Raw genomic sequence first — 14,052 nt, 5'->3', positions numbered from 1 at the left:
GGCACTGGTGAGGAGATGACCTTGCCTCCCCTTTCTGTTCTTTTTTAAAGAGCTACTTATACAGATACACAATCATACACTTATCTTGTAATTACAAAATTACTTTAAAAGCATTTAAAGTCTGTTCAAAACTGTTCTGAAGAAGAAGAGTCGGTTTTTATATGCCGACTTTCTCTACCGCTTAAGGGAGACTCAAAATGGCTTACAATCACCTTCCTTTCCCCTCCCCACAATAGACACCCTGTGATGTAGGCAGGGCTGAGAGAGCTCTAAGAGAGCAGTGACTTGCCCAAGGTCACCCAGCTGGCTTCATGTGGAGAAGTGAGGAAACAAATCTGGTTCACCAGATTATTGTCTGCCTCTCATGTGGAGGAGTGGGGAATCAAACCTGGTTCTCCAGATCAGAGTCCACCGCTCCAAACCACCGCTCTTAACCACCACACCGCACTGGCTCTTCTGAACATGGTGTTACAGGCACTATCCAATAGGTGCCTACGAGAGTCAGAGGAAAACACACACATCTCTGTTGCAGCAATGAACATAGCTCTAGCACTGCTGGATCTAGGGTTGCCAGCTCCTGGATGGGAAATACCTGGAGATTTTGGGGTCTGAGGAGGGTGGGGTTTGGGGAGGGGAGGGACTTCATTGGGGGTATAATGCCATAGAGTCCACCTTCCAAAGCAGCCATTTTCTCCAGATGAACTGATCTCTGTTGTCTGGAGATCAGTTGTAAAAGCGGGGGATCTCCAACCACCACCTGGAGGTTGGCAGCCCTAGCTGGATCTAGTTTGGGCTTTTCTCCTATAGAAGCTGGGATAGAGGGATTTTGATCAGAAAAGTGACTGCAGGCTGCTTCAATCAAATTTACCTTGCCCCCATGAATTTATTTAATGGATTTAGATCCCGTTCTTGAGAACATGTCCAAGATGATAAATAATGCTGAAAAAATAAAGAGCTAAAACCAGCAACAAAACTTCTCTGAAAGGCTACATTTCAAGAGGACACACTCTTCTGGAGTCATCTTATACGTCTGGCTTCCTTCAGCTCTTAGTGGTACACAGAAATGGGATGCTATGGTATCTTAACGGCGCAATCATCACACTATTCTAAGACCATGGAAGTCAATGGGATTACAAGTGCATTAGCCAAGCCAGTGGTGTTTTTCTACAAACCATTATTGCTGTGTAGGATTTAAGCTTAATGATAAGTGGCAATAATTGTGGATCGAGTAAGAAGTATGCATGTTGGCCAGTGAGAAAAAATCCAAATGCATCAGGAGTGTAATACCTTCTGTTAGAACCAGCCAAAACATCACAAAGTAATAACCACGTTTTTTCATCCCCCCATAACTCTTTTGAAAAATTTGGAGAACAGTTGCTCACTTTGTGCGTCCTAATAGAAGGTATTCTGATGCTGTCACTTTTAATTAAAAAGTGGAGCTAATTAAATCTAGGCAATCACAGACACATGCTGATCCTGCCATAATCTATTTTTAAATGTTCATCGAGTAACTGATATATTCACCATGAGCAGTTCCTTCAAGTCCACATTTTGGGTATGTACGCATTATATATATTTTAGGCATATGCGCCTATATTAGCAGGGATATATGTTCATTTATCAGATATTTCATATGATTAGTAGTTAAACTATGTAGTAAGTCTCCAGTGACATTAGGAATATTGGTTATACAGAACATAGAGGTCTTTCATCCATAGACCAGAACTGTTATGCGTTTCTTACAGGCTTCATCTAAATTCAAGTAGAAATTAATGGACATCGAAGGTATTTTAGAATACTACCCAAAACAATGAAGTTAGCAAAGCTTAGTAAAGATAAATGTGTATAATTTATCACTGGTGCGGCTTAAATAATGAATAGCAGTGCTTGTTCATCATGCTGTTTAAATTACTCTAGAAATATGAAAACAAGAGGGAGAGAGAAATCTGGCTATTTAAACACTGTCTTAAGGAAACAGAGCAAACAAGTTTCTTGAAACGCTTATATGTATGTACTCACAGTGGAATTCTCTTTATGGAAGGACGGGAATGACATAGAAAAGATTGATGACTTGTTCCTCTTTCACAGTGCGGCTCTTTGACAAAGGAGGGTTGCATGTAATTCCCACTTGTGGCAAAGTGTGGCTGAAAATGCCAGTGTTGTTTTGCTGGGGCTCATCGTATCTGTTAAGGATAGTTATTTCATCACGCAGTAGCAGGTGCTTCTTCCCAAGGACGTCGTGATGGGAAATTATGGGCCTGGCCGTCAGATCACATCACACACTTCTATTTTAATTGGGAAAAAAAATGTTTAGGCAGTAGGGCTATTATATTTGAGTCGAAGAACGCATTTTTAACTCCTAGGCATGTTCTTAACTGTACATCTGCCTTCTTGAGGAAAAACAAGCTATTAAATCCCTCAGCATCTCCCGTTGCCTGTGACAGGTTCAGCAGTGGGTTCTATTTGAGACGGATGGGAATAAGTGAGGAAATACTATTCGTGTAAGAAATTAGACAGACTGGCAGCAGAAATGCAAGAGCCAGTGGAGGGTTGCCAACCTCCAGGTGGTGGGTGGAGATCTCCCGCTATTATAACTAGGGTTGCCAGGTCCAGGTGGAGCAATAACTGGAGATTTTGGGGGTAGGGCCTGAGGAGGTCGGGGTTTGAGGAGGAGAAGGACTTCAATGGGGTGTAATGCCATAGAGTCCACCTTTCAAAGCAGCCATTTTCTCCTGGAGATCACTTATAATTAGGGTTGCCAACCTCCAGGTGGTAGCTGGAGATCTCCCGCTATTACAACTGATCTCCAGGCAACAGAGATCGGTTTACCTGGAGAAAATGGCTGCTTTGAAAGGTGGACTCTATGGCATTACACCCCATTGAAGTCCTTCTCCTCCTCAAACCCCGACCTCCTCAGGCCCTACCCCCAAAATCTCCAGTTATTGCTCCACCTGGACCTGGCAACCCTAGTTATAATAGCGGGAGATCTCCACCCACCACCTGGAGGTTGGCAACCCTAATTATAACTGATCTCCAGGTGACAAAGATCAGTGCCCCTGGAAAAAATGGCTGCTTTGGAAGGTGGACTCAATGACATTGTACACCCATTGAAGTCCCTCCCCTCTCCAAACCCCACCCTCCTTAGGCTCCACCCTCCAAATCTCCAGGTATTTCCCAATCTGGAGCTGGCAACCCTAGCCCTTGGGTCGCAGCAAAGCTATACCACGGTCCCTCTCAGAGGTCCAGAGAGGCCCAGGGCACTTTCTGATTTGGAGGCCCCTAGCCATAAAGAGGAAACAATTATGACACGTTATGTCCATAAAAGCAAGTTATGAAATTTATCAAATGCCAAAAAAATGCTTTAACAGGTGGCTAAATTTCAGGCCCCCTTTAAGCATGAGTCCCCGAAATGGCCTTCTAGGCCTCTCCTCCGATTGGCCCTGCGGCATCAACAAAGCTGACGTTGGGCTGCCAAGACCCCAGAGGGGGGTGGGTTATAGGGTTGCCAGGTCTCCCCCCCCTCCTCCGGCAGGAGATTTTTGGGGTGGGGATCACATGTGCGTGGCCGCAAGTGATGCAATCCCATCACTTCTGGATCACTTCCGTGCCGCATTGCAACGGGACAATTTACCACTAAAAACCCCCATTTGAGTGCAGCGCTCCTGGAAGTAAACCGGAAGTGACGGGATTGCGTTGTTTTTGGCCGTGCACATGTGCAATCCTTGGACTCTTTGGCATTGAAGTCCTTCCCCTCCCCAAACCCCGCCCTCCTCAGGCTCCGCCCCAAAAACCTCCTGCCGGTGGTGAAGAGGGACCTGGGAACCCCTTGTGGAAAGGGAGGAGGGAACAAACCTGCCTTGGGTGGGGTCTGCAGATCTCCCCTCCGTCCATTGCAGAGGGATTCCCAAATGCTGGGCAGGCACACCTGGGGCATGTGGGTTAACCATCCAACTCACCCTGTCCCTCATAGAATCACACTGCAAGCACGTCTCTGCTCCATCTGCTGGGGCTACTCTTTCTGATCCTGCAAAGCAAGAGGCGCTGGGGGTTAGGCCAGCAAATCTGTGGGGCGGGGGGTGGGGTGCTAGTCACCGCATACTGCAGTCATGCTTCCTGCAAGCTTAGAGAGCCAACGGAGTGTCATGCCAGCATATCCTAGAGTTGCGCTCGCATGGTTGGTTGCCCACTGGAGATACATGGGCATGCCCACCACATGCCAACACAGAATGAGGCATGACAGGTCAACTCTCCCACCCACAGAGGAAGCAAGGGCCTGCCTGTTTGGAGACAGACTCTGTTTCCATCAAGGGCAGAGAGGGTTGCCAGGTCTCCTCTGGCCATCGGCAGGGGATGGGGGTGTTAGGGTTGCCAGCTCCAGGTTTGGAAACTCCTGGAGATTTGGGGATGGAGCCTGGGGAGGGGAGGGCCTTCAGTAGGGTACAATGCCACAGACTCCACCCTCCACAGCATCCATTTTCTCCAGGGGAACTGATCTCTGTGATCTGGAGATGAGCTGTAATTCCAGGGGATCCCCAGGTCCCACCTAGAGGCTGGCATCCCTAAGGCCAAGCTGTTGCCACCTGCTTTGCCCACCTTTCCACCTTGTGGATTAGTTTGTGGATGACAGGTGGAGTTGTAGTTTGGTAATTAGGGTTTTCCGTTTCTTGTAGAATTGATCTTCTGTTATTGCTCACTTGCTCGTACATTCATTCATTCATTCATTCTCTCTCTCTCTCTTTGTGGTACACATGAAGCTGCCTTATAGTGAATCAGACCCTTGGTCCATCAAAGTCAGTATTGCCTACTCAGACCAGCAGCAGCTCTCCAGGGACTCCGGCAGAGGTCTTTCACATCACCTACTTGCCTAGTCGCTTTCTGGAGATGCCAGGGATTGAACCTGGGACCTTCTGCATGTCAAGCAGATGCTCTACCACTGAGCCACAGCCCCTCCCCATTGTAAGCTGCTTTAAATCTGTGCTGAACAGAGTAAAGCAGGTTAAAAAGTTCCCATGATTAATTAATTAGAGGAGGGGGCATCCTGACAAGGTATTGTGCTGACAGGCTGAGACCAGGAGGGTTGGCCACAGCCTGGAGGGAAAAAATGTCATGTCCCTTTAACAGAGGCTTAATAGGATCTTATTAACCATGTGATGTTATTTACCTCCATGCCCATTTCTTCCTATTAAACCTCTATTAAAGGGACAGTACTTTTCCCCCAGGCTGTTGGCGACCCTATATGCCACAGTTTTTGTTGGTGTAACTTTATGATGGTTTTGTGGGGCATTTCTGGGTTGGAGCAGCTTAGGGAGCAAACTATCTCCCAGCACATCCCCAGGCTGTGGGAGCCCCTCAGCTCCCCCTTCATGCTGCTGGGGTGGGGGATTTCAGATTGCAAACAGAGTGGGGAAGCAGGGAAGATGCACTTCTATGTGCACATGATTTACATGGGATCCAATCCATTATTAGGGCTATTGAACTAATGTCAATGAAACCTGTTAAGCATATAGAATAAAAGGAGAGGGCTGGCGTAGAGTGAAAGTATACAAAAGTTATCTGAGGAGAATAAATGAAACCTAAGGGGAGTTGGGCAACGAACACATAAAGCTGCCTTCTGCTGAGTCAGACCATTGGTCTATCAAGGTCGGTATTGTCTGCTCTGACTGGCAGCAGCTCTTCAGGGCCTCAGGTGGAGGTTTTTCACATTGTCTACTAATCTGAGCTTTTAAACCGGAGATTCCAGGGACTGAAAGTGGGACCTTCTGCAAAACAAATTCTCTGTCATAGAAACACAGTTCTTCCCCCGTTATATTTTCTGGGTTTATAAAGGTAGCTGCCTAATTAGCCATGACTACCCTGACCTGGATGGCCCAGGCTAGCATGATCTCGTCAGATCTCAGAAGCTAAGCAGGGTCGGCCCTTGTTAGTATTTGGATGGGAGACCACCAAGGAAGGCCAGGGTTGCTGTGCAGAGGAAGACACTGGAAAAACCACCTCTGTTAGTCTCTTGCCATGAAAACCCAAAAAAAGGGGTCGCCATAAGTCAGCTGCGACTTGATGGCACTTTACACACACACACACACACACACTGATCTCATAGAATCATAGAGTTGGAAGGGACCGCCAGGGTCATCTAGTCCAACCCCGTGCACAATGCAGGAAATTCACAACCACCTCCCCCCATACACCCCAGTGACCCCCTACTCCATGCCCAGAAGATGGCCAAGATACCCTCCCTCTCATGAACTGCTTAAGTTCATAGAATCAGCATTGCTGATTCTCGTCAGAGCTTTGGAGCTAAGCAGGGTCAGCTATGGTTAGTACTTGGATGGGAGACCACCAAAGAAAACTTGGGTTGCTAGGCAGAGGAAAGCAATGATAAACTATATCTTTTGCCTTGAAAACCCCAAGGTCCTGGGATCGCCATGAATCAGTTGCAACAACAGTACACAATTATTATTATTAAAGTAGTGGGGTGGATAGAAGGGGAATTAGAGCTGCTAAATCTTCGTGGAATCCGTGGATTCCGTGGACTGCCAAAAAAACAAATCAGTGGGTTATAGATCAAATCAAGCCTGAACTGACCCTAGAAGCTAAAATGACTAAACTGAGGCTATCGTATTTTGGTCACGTCATGAGACGACAAGAGTCACTGGAAAAGACAGTCATGCCAGGAAAAGTTGAGGGCAGCAGGAAAAGAGGAAGACCCAACAAGAGATGGATTGGCTCAATAAAGGAAGCCACAGCCCTCAATTTGCAAGATCTGAGCAAGGCTGTCAAAGATAGGACATTTTGGAGGACTTTCATTCATAGGGTCGCCATGAGTCGGAAGCGACTTGACGGCACTTAACACACACAACAGGGGAAAACCCCTGCCCCTCCACCCTGAGGAAGAGTTCTGGAGAATTCCAAAGCTTACCCACTGTGTTGTGTTTTTCTGGTTGTTTTTAATAAATGTTATTACACGGATTTTGTGATGACCAATGAATCCCCCCCCCATCTGCGGCAGTTCAAATGAATCATCACCCACATTTTAGGCAGTCAGCCCCCTCTGCTTCCCAGGCTATCCCCCCCCACACACACACACCAAATATCCCCTGCTTCAGAAGCATTAATCACTTTTATGTGTGTGGGTGTCGAAAGTGCCGTCAAGTCGCAGCCGACTTATGGTGACCCCCTTTTGGGGGTTTTCATGGCAAGAGACTAACAGAGGTGGTTTGCCAGTGCCTTCCTCTGCACAGCAACCCTGGTATTCCTTTGTGGTCTCCCATCTAAATACTAACCAGGGGTGACCCTGCTTAGCTTCTGAGATCTGACGAGATCAGGCTCGCCTGGGCCATCCAGGTCAGGGAAGTCACTTTTTATAGGGAGGGTAAATTTGCAATCCCGCCTACACACCTACTCTGGAGTATACTCCACTGAACACAGTGGGGCATCCTTCCCAGGTTAAAATACATAGTGTTAAGCCAGATGACAACTGGAAACAACTTTTCCCAAGGAAAGCTGCCTTGCAAAGTGTTTCATAGCTACTGTAATAAGTTTTTTTGGGGGGCAGCCGTTTTGGATTCATTACACTTAAAAACAATAACGCAGGAGTCTTGTGACACTTGAAAGACTAACCGTGCATTCCTAAAGAGAGTTACTCCAGTCTAAACCCACTGAAATGAATGGGTTTAGACTGGAGTAACTCTCCTTAGGAATGCACTGTAAGACTTTTTTATTCTGGCATTTAACACACACACACAAATCTTAGAAGGATATTTGGGGGAAAGTGAGGAGATCAGAGAGAGAGGTTTGAACAGGGCCTGTGAAAAATAAAGCCTAACTGAAGACCATCTGTTGGTGGACAGCTGAAGAGCAGACCAGTCTTTCTGTCGACTGTCTCAGCATTGTGTGTGTGTGTGTGTGTGTGTGTGTGTTTAAAGTGCTCTCAAGTCACAGCCGACTGATGCTGACCTCTTATGGGGTTTTCAAGGCAAGAGACATTCAGAGGTGGTTTTGCCGGTGCCTTCCTCTGCATAGCAACCCTAGTATTCTGAGGTGGTCTCCCATCCAAATGATAACCAGGGCTGACCCCGCTTAGCAGCCGATCTGACGAGATCAGGCTGTACCATGCTGCATTGTGTGTGTTAAGTGCTGTCAAGTCGCTTCTGACGCGTGGCGATCCTATGAATCAACGTCCCCCCCGTTCGGACGCACACCTTAACTTGGTGAGGGTGTTTGTGAGCGTCAATGAAGCTGGGAGCAATGCCATAAGGGGTCTAGACCAGGGGTGTCAAACATAAGGCTTGGGGCCCAGATCCGACCCCTTGAGAGCTCTTTTCCGGCCCGTGAGCCAATCAAGTAGCCACCCGCCCCACCCACCCTGGCCTCGATCTCGGCTGCCGAGCCCGTGGCAGGCTTGACAGCCAGGGCAGCCGCCCCTGTGCTCCCGATCTGGGCTGGAGAGCTCGCCAGAAAATGCAGCCACCCCCCCCCTCAGGTGCCAATGATCAAAGACCATTAAAAAAAAGAAAATACTGTAGGAATGTTATTGTTTTCAGCATGTTTGGATTTTCAGTAAAACATAATATAATTAATTGGCTTTGCCTGTGTCTTCTATAAAGTTGTTATCTCCGGTACCGGGCATTCAATGATTTGGTACACATGACCCGGCCCAACCAATTGACATTTATGTCATATCCAGCCCTTGTAACAAATGAGTTCGATAACCCTGGTCTAAACTCCTAGCAGTCACTCAAGGCTAGGGTTACCAGGTGCCCGGTGGTAACGGGTAAAATCCTGCCAATCCACCTGGTTGCCCGCCGATCAGTTGAGCGACGCAAACGCTCTGGCAACCTCAGCTGAAACTCTATGGAAACCATAGACCCGGAAGTGATGTAGATGCATTGCACGGGGTGTGTGCGCGTGCCGCCCCAGGCACATGCGCACACCGTGCACGTCTGCTGCAGCCCCACAAAGCTCCCACCGGTGGAGCTGCAGGGCCTGGCAAGCCGACTCAAGGCGGAATGGTCCACAGCTGACACACCAGACGAAGATGCGTCCACCCACTTCAGGGATCAATGGCCACATCTGCAGAAGAGGACAGGCAGTTCCAATGGTGATGGGGGCAGAGGAATCCTTGAAGGTTAGCTGCTGGGCAGCAGCAGTAGTGGAAGGTGACACTGGCAGAGGATCTTTCGTAGACAACGGCAGTGCTGCTACAGCTAACCCTGGTTAGTACTGCGCAGAAGGTGGCACTGGTAAACCACTTCAGCGTGGTGTAGTGGTTAAGAATGGTGGTTTGGAGAGGTGGAGTCTGATCTGGAGAACCGGGTTTGATTCCCCGTTCCTCCACATGAGTGGCAGAGGCTAATCTGGTGAACTGGATTTGTTTCCCCACTCCTCCACATGAAGCCAGCTGGGTGACCTTGGGCAAGTCACACCTCTCTTAGAGCTCTCTCAGCCCCACCTACCTTACAAGGTGTCTGTTGTTGGGGAGGGGAAGCCGGTTTGAGTCTCCCTTAAGTGGTAGAGAAAGTTGGCATATCAAAACCAACTCTTCTTCTTCTTCTCATAAGAAAAGCCTTGCTGGATCAGACCAAGGCCCATCAAGTCCAGCTGTTCGGACAACCAGGTGTGCAACCAGGTGCGTCTAGGAAGCCCCCAAACAAGACGACTGCTGTAGCACCATCCTGTCTGTGTTCCACAGCACCTAAGATAATAGGCATTCTTCTTCTTCTTCTTCTTCTCCTCCTCCTCCCAACCCTTACCTTGAAAACCCCACGATGAGACAATCTTAGCATTGAAACATATGAAATAAGAAGCCAGTGCCTCTGAGCATGTGCAAAGTGCTTTCCCTTCGTGGCTGAGTAACTAATCGGCACATACCCCTTCCAGGATAGCTGAAAGGTCTTCCAGGTCAGAAGTCTGGATGCTGGCCAGTCTAAGACACAGCACTTCTAAATTTAGAAATGAAGCAGAGGGCAGAAAATGAAGAAGGAACAAGTTGGGGGGGGGGATCAGCAGGGGTTGTACCATATGTCCCCTCAAACAGGTGACAGAAAAATCACATGACACTCCCAGGCAAAACATTATAGCTTGTCATTATAGCTTGCCTGTATGCGTGGGCCTTGAATAAGTAAGACGGAATGGAGTCTGTGAGGACATTTGGTGTATGTTGCTTTGAACAGAAGACAGCATGGTAATTTTATATATGTGCTACTCTGTGCAGAAAGGGCATTGGCGGGACTGGGAACAGGGCATTAAATCCTACCACGCATAGGAGTAGGTGGAAGAATAAGTATCAGAGAAATATGAGAACCAGGATAACACAGTGTCAGATTCGGCCCGGGTTCAGGTCCTTGCTTGCCATGAAACTTACCAGGTGCCCTTGGGCCAGTCCCCCTAGCCTAACCTACCTCACAGGGTTGTTGTGATGATAAAATTGAGGTGAAAACCGTGTGGGCTGCCTGGCGCTCCCTGGAGGAAAGGTGGGATAAAAATGCATCAAATACAGCGTTTGAAGGGAGCTCGTGATGGAAGTCCTAGGTGTAGGGCTACCACATTTCTTCCACTTCTGTTAAAGGTAGCCCCTAGAAGCATTGTCTTTGTTTTTATTTCACTGGGAGAAGGAGAACACATGCATTTGCAGCTAGTATTGGCTGCAAGTTTGTCCTCTATTTATTTAGGTACATTGCTGTCCTGCTTTTCCTCCCAGTCTAGAATACAGTAACTAAATTAAGCTGCAACCCCACTTTTCTGTGGGTATTTCTGTTGACTAAAATATGATATACTATTCATGCCATAGGAACCCCGTGGCGCAGAGTGGTAAGCTGCAGTACTGCAGTCCAAGCTCTGCTCACGACCTGAGTTCGATCCTGACGGAAGTCGGTTTCAGGTAGCCCGCTCAAGGTTGACTCAGCTTTCCATCCTTCTGAGGTCGGTAAAATGAGTACCCAGCTTGTAAAGTGGGGGTAAAGGGAAGATGACTGGGGAAGGCAATGGCAAACCACCCCGCAAACAAAGTCTGCCTAGGAAACGTCGGGATGTGACGTCACCCCATGGGTCAGGAATGCTTGCACAGGGGACCTTTACCTTTATTCATGCTATAGTATTCCCTATTACTATGTATGGGTGTGAAAGCTGACAGGAAGAAAGTAGATTCCTTTGAAACGTGGTGTTGGAACAGTGTTACGGATACTGAGGACTGCCAAAAACAAACAAACAAAACCAAATCAGTGGGTTATAGATCAAATCAAGCCTGCACTTTCCCTAGAAGCTAAAATGACAAAACTCAGACTATCATACTTGCCGTGGCTTCCTTTATTGAGTCCATCCATCTCATGTTGGGTCCTCCTCTTTTCCTGCTGCCTTCAACTTTTCCTAGCATGATTGTCTTTTCCAGTGACTCTTGTCTTCTCATAACCCCGCCTTAGGCTCCGCCCCCAAAAACCTCCCGCCAGTGGCAAAGAGGGACCTGGCAACCCTATGTCAAGCTGGGTACCCACGGTTGGGTGAAAAGAATATACATATAAGTCTGTGTATAAATACTGAATGTATAATGTATTAGAAGCGCTATGAGAAGTTAAAATTATTTAAAAGCATTAAAATAGCACAATGGCAAAAGCATTAAAATAGCACAATAGCAAATGCCATTGTGTTATTTTAATGCTTTTGCCATTGTGCTATTTTAATGCTTTTAAATAATTTTAACTTCTCATAGCGCTTCTAATACATTATACTTTAAGTATTTATACACAGACTTATATATATTGTCTTTTCACCCAACCTTGGGTACCCAGCTTCTGTTTTTAGGTTGGGTTTCATTCCCCTCCTTTTTTTCTTCCAACCCTACGTCAAGGCCACAGCGCTGCATGGCAAAACTTACTGCATTAATAAACCAAAAGGAAAACACAGAATTTGGGGGAGAATGGGAGGCATGGACAACATACTGTGTAAATGAACTTAACTTGGGAAACACTAAGGGATATGTTTTGATCTAATTCAAATTGTTTAAAGTAATTAAGATACCTAAGTTAAAGATTAGATTTTAAGATAATGATAAATGTGGGTGATTATAATGAATTAGACTTTAATTACAAAGAGAGAACTAAAGATATTAAATGGATAGAGGAGGGGAGAGGGGAAGTTAATTTTATACTTTTTTTTAGTGATAAGATAGAAATTGTTCATATTATATACTATGATTGGAATTCACAGTGGGTAGCCGTGTTAGTCTGTCTGCAGTAGTAGAAAAGGGCAAGAGTCCAGGAGCACCTTAAAGACTAACAAAAATATTTTCTGGTAGGGGATGAGCTTTTGTGAGCCACAGCTCACTTCTTCAGATACAACTGAAGAATCAAAGGGAGATTGGAAAGAGAAACTGCTGAATTACAGTGGATATTCAAACTAAAGTCAATGCATTGACCAGGGCTGAATAAAGACCTTGCATTCATGGCTCATGACCAGTGCTGATTTCGCCACCCCCATCTCTCCCCTGGACATCACAGACTCTTCTGCATACCACACCTAATCCCATCATGCCTGCAATTCACATTTACATACTGTTAACATTTACATACTAATTGTAGGTTATCCGGGCTGGGTGACCGTGGCCTTGGTCTTTTCTTTCCTGACGTTTCGCCAGCAGCTGTGGCAGGCCTCTTCAGAGGAGTAACACTGAAGGACAGTGTCTTTGACACTGAGAGACACTGTCCTTCAGTTGTTGCTCCTCTGAAGATGCCGGCCACAGCTGCCGGCGAAACATCAGGAAAGAAAATACCAAGGCCACGGTCACACAGCCCGGATAACCTACAAGAACCAATGAGCTCTGACCGTGAAAGCCTTCGACAACATTTACATACTGATGCTTGCCTGAATTCACTCGCCTCTACTTAAAGACAGATGGATTCACATTCTCGCTGCATCCGAAGAAGTGAGCTGTGGCTCACGGAAGCTCATCCCCTGCCAGAAAATATTGTGGTTAGTCTTTAAGGTGTACTGGACTCTTGCCCTTTTCTACATTTAGATACATTTAGATACCTGAAGAAGTGAGCTGTGGCTCACGGAAGCTCATCCCCTGCCAGAAAATATTGTGGTTAGTCTTTAAGGTGCTCCTGGACTCTTGCCCTTTTCTACATTTACATACATTTAGATACATTTCGATACATTCAGATACCTGAAGAAGTGAGCTGTGGCTCACGGAAGCTCATCCCCTGCCAGAAAATATTGTGGTTAGTCTTTAAGGTGCTCCTGGACTCTTGCCCTTTTCTACATTTAGATACCTGAAGAAGTGAGCTGTGGCTCACGGAAGCTCATCCCCTGCCAGAAAATATTGTGGTTAGTCTTTAAGGTGCTCCTGGACTCTTGCCCTTTTCTACATTTACATACATTTAGATACATTTCGATACATTCAGATACCTGAAGAAGTGAGCTGTGGCTCACGGAAGCTCATCCCCTGCCAGAAAATATTGTGGTTAGTCTTTAAGGTGCTCCTGGACTCTTGCCCTTTTCTACATTTAGATACCTGAAGAAGTGAGCTGTGGCTCATGGAAACTCATACCCTGCCAGAAAATATTGTGGTTAGTCTTTAAGGTGCTCCTGGACTCTTGCCCTTTTCTACATTTACATACATTTAGATACATTTCGATACATTCAGATACCTGAAGAAGTGAGCTGTGGCTCACGGAAGCTCATCCCCTGCCAGAAAATATTGTGGTTAGTCTTTAAGGTGCTCCTGGACTCTTGCCCTTTTCTACATTTAGATACCTGAAGAAGTGAGCTGTGGCTCATGGAAACTCATACCCTGCCAGAAAATATTGTGGTTAGTCTTTAAGGTGCTCCTGGACTCTTGCCCTTTTCTACATTTACATACATTTAGATACATTTCGATACATTCAGATACCTGAAGAAGTGAGCTGTGGCTCACGGAAGCTCATCCCCTGCCAGAAAATATTGTGGTTAGTCTTTAAGGTGCTCCTGGACTCTTGCCCTTTTCTACATTTAGATACCTGAAGAAGTGAGCTGTGGCTCATGGAAACTCATACCCTGCCAGAAAATATTGTGGTTAGTCTT

General features: G+C 46.5%; 1 non-coding gene across 1 annotated transcript; it reads right to left on the bottom strand.

Annotated features, from left to right (window-relative positions):
• Nucleotides 1-4,876: 4,876 nt before the first annotated feature.
• On the bottom strand, nucleotides 4,877-4,948 carry TRNAV-GAC (transfer RNA valine (anticodon GAC)). Its single transcript has one exon. It is a non-coding gene; the product is annotated as a tRNA-Val (tRNA).
• Nucleotides 4,949-14,052: the final 9,104 nt, after the last annotated feature.

Source organism: Euleptes europaea, chromosome 4, assembly GCF_029931775.1.
Source record: "Euleptes europaea isolate rEulEur1 chromosome 4, rEulEur1.hap1, whole genome shotgun sequence".
Lineage (NCBI taxonomy): Eukaryota > Metazoa > Chordata > Lepidosauria > Squamata > Sphaerodactylidae > Euleptes > Euleptes europaea.
This window is presented reverse-complemented; position numbering and strand designations above follow the sequence as displayed.